Source organism: Hemicordylus capensis, chromosome 2, assembly GCF_027244095.1.
Source record: "Hemicordylus capensis ecotype Gifberg chromosome 2, rHemCap1.1.pri, whole genome shotgun sequence".
In the NCBI taxonomy this organism is placed as follows: Eukaryota; Metazoa; Chordata; class Lepidosauria; order Squamata; family Cordylidae; genus Hemicordylus; species Hemicordylus capensis.
In genome coordinates, this window is record NC_069658.1 from 60,673,856 (window position 1) to 60,681,317 (window position 7,462).

The 7,462-nt window shown below is 44.1% G+C and overlaps 1 pseudogene; it reads right to left on the reverse strand.

Moving 5' to 3' along the window:
• Positions 1-3,538: 3,538 nt before the first annotated feature.
• Positions 3,539-4,039, reverse strand: LOC128347684 (mediator of RNA polymerase II transcription subunit 30-like; annotated as a pseudogene).
• Positions 4,040-7,462: the final 3,423 nt, after the last annotated feature.

Below are 7,462 nucleotides of genomic sequence, written 5' to 3' on the forward strand. Positions count from 1 at the left end.
CACCTCAAGACCTGCAAAAGAAAGAACTGCCCAGAAGTAAACTCATAGATGTAACGCTTGTAAACACCAGAACGCCAATGCCCAACATGCCGAACATCCTCAGCACGATTGCCAAGGTGTGTGACTGCAGATGCTGCTCCTATAAGGAAAGAATTCAGGGACAAGTCACTTGTGGGAATGCCCAGAGAGGCAAGCCCCTTCTTCAGAACTGTCCAAAACTGATATTGAGTCAGCGGGGTGCCATCTGCATGTGTGAAAAGACAGCCACCCTAATGACTACCCAAGGAAATTATGGCCTGGAGGGCCACAAATGAGCATAAAAAAAAGATTGCCCAGCCCCGCGTAGTGTAACCAACTAACCCTCCCCTTTTTGATTGGTCTTCGAGAACCTAAGCAGAATGGTGGCCGTCGACAGCTGCATGGTCAGATCACCCTTCTGTACCACAAGAGACACCAATGTAGGCCGTCCTGGGGGGTACAGCTCAGAGGGATGGAAGCTGCTGAAAAAGGCCACCACTGCAGCCACACAGAAAAGGGCAGCCTCAAAAGGAGATAAACAGAGCTTCAGGAAAAGGCTCAATCAATTCAAGCCTCAATCACTTCAGGAGTAGAGGGCCTGCAAGTGTCAACTTCCAGGGACTGTTGCCAAGCCCACCCCTCCACCATATGTGTACCCTGAAGTCACTTGTGTTATCCACTAACCCCTGTGCCTTACCACAAAAGGCCAAGGTGGCCATTTGGCCAGGCAATGTGCTGTATGACAAACCCTGGGACCTGAGATGAACCAAATACTGCCTAAGATGTTCCACAGGGACTGGCCAAAAATCTCCCAATCCTACCTGTCCCCTAAAAGCCTGAAAGGCCCTGGACTTCCTATCATACGGGTCTCTGGTACTTGGCGTGAGGGACACCTGTATAGCATTGTACGCCTCTAATCACCAAGAGTCCAGAGCAACTGTGGCATTACAACAGGCTCCTTCTGCACATCTGGGACAAGCTATCAAAAATGCTCTACCTGAAAATGAGACAGAGCATCTGCAATGACATTTTTTAAACCAGGCATGTGCCAAACCTATTATGGTGAAGGCACAAAGGAAACCCAAGTACCAAACCCATCACCCTCAGAGATCTAGAAGTCTGAGAGTGAATATCATGCACCATAGCCAGGTTATCACACCAGAAATGCACTGTGGAGTTCTCAAGAAGGTCAGCCCATACAAAGAAAATATTTACATGAGAGCAAATATGGATGTTGTAGTATAACTGTGTTTAAAGATGAATGGGAAGTCACATTGTAATGTAGAGACCTAATAAAAATAAAGTGCAAAAAAAAAAAAAAAAGAAAAGAAAAGAAAAGAAAAGAAAAAAGGTCAGCCCAAAGGAGAATAGCTACGAGGATAGGAAAGAATTCTAAAAATGTACAATTCCTGGTAAGGCTCCACTGGGCCCAAGAAACTGAACAGTGTTGGGCACACCAGCACCCCCTGAAATAAACACCAAAACCTAGGACCCCAGCCATGTCAGAGTGGATCTGGAAGTCCTCTTTCAGCAAACAGAGCTTCAAAAGGATACTGTGAAAGGAAGAGAGAAAGGTGGACCAAGTTTCCATATCTGCCTGTATCTGAGCCATTGCACGCCACCTGTGGTGTGGCTCCCTGAAGATCGCCATGGTGTCACAGAGATTCCGAAGGAAAGCCCTGACCAGGGCAAGCCAAGCACTCTGCATGCAAAGTTAAGGTGTCCAACCAGAACCTGTAACTGCTGCAGTGAGACTTTCATGGCTGCTAAACACTCAGAAATTTGAAGCTGAAGCACCTCCAACATCCCAGGGGAGCCTAGAACAGGCTTCCACCATTCCAAGGAATGTAAGCTGACTAACAGGGCCCTCAGTCTTGCCCTGAAATAAGGCGTACCCAGCTCCAAATACAGGTCATGAAACCCATTCAGGAGGCGAATGCACTGATCTGAATCTCTGAATCCCTGCATCCCACAAAAAGAAAATCATCTAAAGAATGTGTGGTGGTCTGGAACCCAATCTGATGCCTGACTGCCCGCTCCAACATGGAGCTGAATGACTCAAACACCATGCAAGAAACAGAGTAACCCATCGGAAGAGCCCTGACAACATAATAAAAGGCCCCAAAGGAAACCTCAAAATCCCAAGGGATGCATGGGGAGTAGACAAAATGCTGACTCAATGTTGCACTTCACCAACAATGCTGCCAGTCCATAGCTGTGCACAATATGTACTGCTTTGTCAAAGGAAGTATACCTGACCAAACAAAGCTCGGCTGGTATGCCAACATTGACAGAAAAGCCCCTGGGGAAAGACAGGTGATAGGAACATAGGAAGCTCCCATATACTGAGTGAGGCCATAGGTCCATCTAGCTCAGTATTGTCTTCACAGACTGGCAACAGCTTCTCTAACGTTGCAGGCAGGAGTCTCTCTCAGCCCTATCTTGGAGATGCCAGGGAGGGAACTTGGAACCTTCTGCTCTTCCCAGAGTGGCTCCATCCCCTAGGTGGAATATCTTACAGTGCTCACACATGTAGTCTCCCATTCATATGCAACGCACTGCGAGGGCAACCCAAGTGAGGGGCCCACTGAGAAGGGGATCTCAGATGATCTGGGTCATGCAAGTAGGCCCCCAAAGGCCACCCAGAACCCATCCCAGAAGAAGCCCTTAATCTAAAAGGAAAGAAGAAAGGAAATTCATAGTGGCCACTTATCCATGCACCCTCACCTGCCATCACCGAAAGGATGCCTCTGCCACCTGAAACAGCGTGTGCAGCCACTGGGGATGCTAAGAAGAGAAGCAGCTTGAATACATCCGCTCAGGTTGCTTTCCCAAATGCTGGGCTGAAGAGAGGGCACAGCCAATGGCTGTGTAGGCTCCACCCCCCTGACCCAGCCACTAATAAGAGCCCCTGCCTCATGCTCCATTCTAGGAGCTTGGGCAAATGAGCCACCCAAGGCCAAATTTAGATATAAGAACATAGAAAGCTGCCATATACTGAATCAGACCATTGGTCCATCTAGCTCAGTATTGTTTACACAGACTGGCAGCGGCTTCTCCAAGGTTGCAGGCAGGAACCTCTCTCAGCCCTATCTTGGATATCTTAGAGATGCCAGGGAGCCTACTTTGAACCTAGATACTCTTCTCAGAGTGGCTCCACCCCAGAAGGGGCATATCTTACAGTGCTCACACATGTAGTCTCCCATTCATATGCAACCAGGGTGGACCATGCTTAGCTAAGGGGACAAGTCATGTTTGCTACCACAAGACCAGCTCTCCTCCATGCTGCACCAGGGGTCCGGAGGCTCCTCAGTATTTAATCAAATTATAACCAATGGGTTACAAATATCATATACAGCACCACTCATTTTTATACATATAAAGTGTACACAGGTTTAAATATTTCAAAAGATTTTATATTAAGACTGGGATAAAGATAATGCAAAGCACAGGACTTGTAGAAAATGCCTCCTTTTTAAAACAAATCAAATAAACTGTTAGAATAAGAAAAACTTACATTTCAGTTTTGCATTGCCAACATTGTGTGTATGTCGCAAATGAGATTCCATAATTGATCAATAATTTGCTTCATGACTTCCCTTCTTTCTTCACTAGCAAGCTGAAACTGGCTGGCTGCTCCTCGATCATCATGCTTGAACCCATCTTCTTCAACATAAGGAATGAGCTGCTCTCTTGGTATAGGGTCAAGTCCTGCACAATTTTCATTGCTTTTGCCATATACTAATCGCAGTTTTCTAAAAAGGATTTAAAGTTGACAGAGGTGTTCTTGCAGCTTTCTTAATCTGTCTTGGTATGTGCCCGTATGATAAGTGACACCATTTGGAAGCTACATATTTCTCAGTAGCTGGAAGATTTTCATGGTGTGAAATACAATATCCTGCACAGTCTCTTGACCAATGCGACACAAAGAAGCTCTGTTTATTTCCCATGCCGCTTGAGCCTGGGTTTCTGAAAATGGGTCAGGGGGCATTTCTGCTCCTGCTAGAAGCGGTGTGGGCATTGTTTAGTTCTTATTTGCTTCATGGAATCAAGCTGTGCCAGACTCTTCCCAGGCTGCTGCTGCCTTGTCCAGGATGGGGCTTGCCTCAACTGGACAGGGTGGCCATTGGTGGCCATTGCTGCTGCTGCTGCCTTATACTTCTTCCTCCAGGCCACCAAAGGAGCTGTGGAAGAAGCAAAACACCAAAGTCTGCAATGGCTGAGGTGGAAAGTGGATGTGGGGGGAAGGGTTTGGAGGGTCTGAGGCTCCTCAGTAGAAGCTGGAATGTGTGGGGAGGCCAGCTCTCCAGTTCCTCTGTCATTGGACCAAGAGCCCAAAAAATTCCACAAAAATCTGGGTTGCTAAACAATGCTGGGGAAATGGAATTGGTCATTTGAACATACAATACCTGCATTAAAAATGGAGAGGCTACACATATCTTTAAAACATTTTAAAAATATAGGCTGAATATTAAATAATTAAAATATGCAAAGCATAGTACTGACTAAATTGTTCAACAGAAATCTCATTGACACTAATAGGCAAGTTCATTATAACTAACTTGTCCTGTTAAGTTCAGTGGGACTTCTGTTAAGTAATTTAGTCAAGATGTCAGCCACTGGCTTTTTGTTTATACAAATGTGCAATAATCCTGTTTTTTTCCCATTGGCTATGTAGAGTGACTTGTCAATCTTCTGGTCCTACATGCTATTTCTCCTGGTACTTCTCTGTATTGTCAGTTCCTGCCACATCCATTCAAAGCTAAACCTGCCTAAAACCATCAAAATCTGAACAAGTCTACTGTGCTGTGTGAGCAAAGTCTTTATGGAAAATCACAAGGTTTCCAAGGCAGATGCAGAATAGAAGTTCAGTATCACTTCGTTTCAGTACAAGCAGTGCAAGCAGCATATCATGGAGTCCAACAAATTGTTCTATGAAAAGGAAGAATGCAATAGAAAGTGAGTTTTTTCTGGAGAAATTTAGCAAATGTATTATCCAGCCTGCTGTGTCAATCCCCTTAGGAGGGGAAATGTATACAAATAAGTATGTCTGTTAAAGCAGATACTAACAATGATCACATTCAATATCACCTGAAAAATACATTTCTTTTAGAACATGACAGCTGGACTTAGCTGTCTGGAGTGGAAATTTGGAAAGTCTTTCTCAAATATAACTGTTGACTCTGGAGCCATGTGAAATAGCAGTCTTGGTTCACAGGTGATTTTGAGAAATCCTCAGGTTTTGAATAGGCTGGGTATGGTTTTAGGGCCACAAATTTCTCTTTGGAGTCCTTACTTCAAGCAAATCTCAATGTTCTATTGAAAATACCATGATATTTTCTGCACTTTTATGCAAAAATAGGAACCAGACTTATCACTCATAAAAAAATGTATGAGTTTGTTCAACCTAATTAGCCACGCAAAGATCAACAGGGATGGAGACAGTCTTTAGTTGAACCAGTTAAATACATTTTTCATGGAAAATACTTCAAATTAATTTTATTCAGCATCCCACTTCTGAAACTACTTACACGAGAAGTTCTGCTAGTCATAGAGCTAAGTAAACATATTTCAGCTGTTATATATTACTGTGAATGTTAGACATTAAAGATTGCCAACATTCACCCACAAATGTCGACAATCCATCCAGGAAAAAACCCCCAATAAAACCAATGTTAATACATTCCAAATTCTGACGTCTGTATTATCATTTATTAGAGCAATCATATATTAGGGCTACAATCACGTATTAGGGCTAGGCTCCAAAGTGTTTATTAGATCCAAGAACTTCCATGCATACTAGGGCTTTCCATCCCCCCATCTATTGAATCTGAACTAGCTGTTTTGGAGGCTAGACCTATAAGTCTCTGAACTTCAGGCATTAGAATGCCAGATAATACAAGGAGGTACAGTCAGAGTGTAGGCTCACACCCCCTTAGACCAGGCCACTTGCTAGATAGTCACTGGCTCTTACTGCTTCCGTTGTTATTATTGCTGCTGCAACTACTACTACTACTACTACTACTACTGCTACTGAAGACTGTGCTATTTTTTATTTCTGCTAAAGTATTATACTAAAGTATAATAGGGCTTTTTGTGTTTAATTCAACACCAGCACCTTTTGTAAATTCATATGCTATGATACTGAACTTAATCTGTACTATGTGCATACATTAAAGCTGATCTGAATAAATTCAGATTAGGAATTTTGGTGCAACTTGTGGTTTTGGGGGGAATTTGCAGGGAAGAGATGAGCAGAAGCAATATCAGGGGGTCATGAACTTCACCAAAAGTTTCAACACAGGAATATAGGAAGCTGCCATATACTGAGTCAGATCATTGGTCCATCTAGCTCAGTATTGTCTACACAGACTGGCAGCAGCTTCTCCAAGGTTGCAGGAAGGAATCTTTCTCAGCCCTATCTTGGAGATGCCAGGGAGGGAACTTGGAACCTAGATGCTCTTCCCAGAGCGGCTCCATTTCCTAAGGGGAATCACTTACATGCTCACACATGTAATCTCCCATTCATATGCAACCAGGGTGGACCCTGCTTAGCTAAGATGACAAGTCATGCTTGCTACCACAAGACCAGCTCTCCTCTCCAACCCACATGGGGTGGGTTTTATTTGTTGTTGGTGATGGTGAAGGTGGTATACTCTCTATTAACTAAAAATGTCATGCCTCTGTGGATAGTGTCAGTAGCAGCAGTGCTTAAACTCTGCTGCTTTTCCTGGCAAATGGCTTCTGCTGAATGCCATTTTATCCCTCCCAGAATGCAATGAGAAAGTATGCCCATTCCCAGTGTATTCTGGGAATGTGTCATAAATCTGTTAGCTCAGCTAACCCAACAGGATTTACAACCCCCTTCAGCACTCCCCCTGTGAGTTAACAGAAAGTAGCAGCGAAGCTACACGAAGGAAAATAAAAGGCTCACAAAGAAAATAGTAAATAAATTAAGTCCCCTGAACTGAACTAGGTACCCCCCCTCTAACAATAACTGAGTAATAACTGAAAAGAAAACACAGAGCAAGGAATGAAAAGAATGAAGGGACCCCAGAACAAGGAATTAACAGAACAAAGCAGGAAAGCACAAACAAGGGCAAAACTGAGCTCAAAAAAGTTGGGAATTCAAAATAGCACATGGTCTGTGGTCAGTGAAAGTTGCTAACAGCATCTGAGCAATTGACAGACTGCTAAATATATATATCGCTCAAGAGAACCAGCAGCCAATCAGGCTTCCCTGAGTCAGCACTTCTGCTTCCTCTCTTGTGATCTCCTGCATCTGTGTGATTCCCACTGAGCTTTCCTCTTGAGATGTCTTCTCAAGACAGGTGAAATCCCAGCCTCCTCCTCATCAGAAATCATGTATGGCAGCTGTTCCGAATCCTCAGCTCCAGAGTCTGGTCTTCCAGCCAAATCCTGTTGCTGTGCCTCTGAGCCCTTG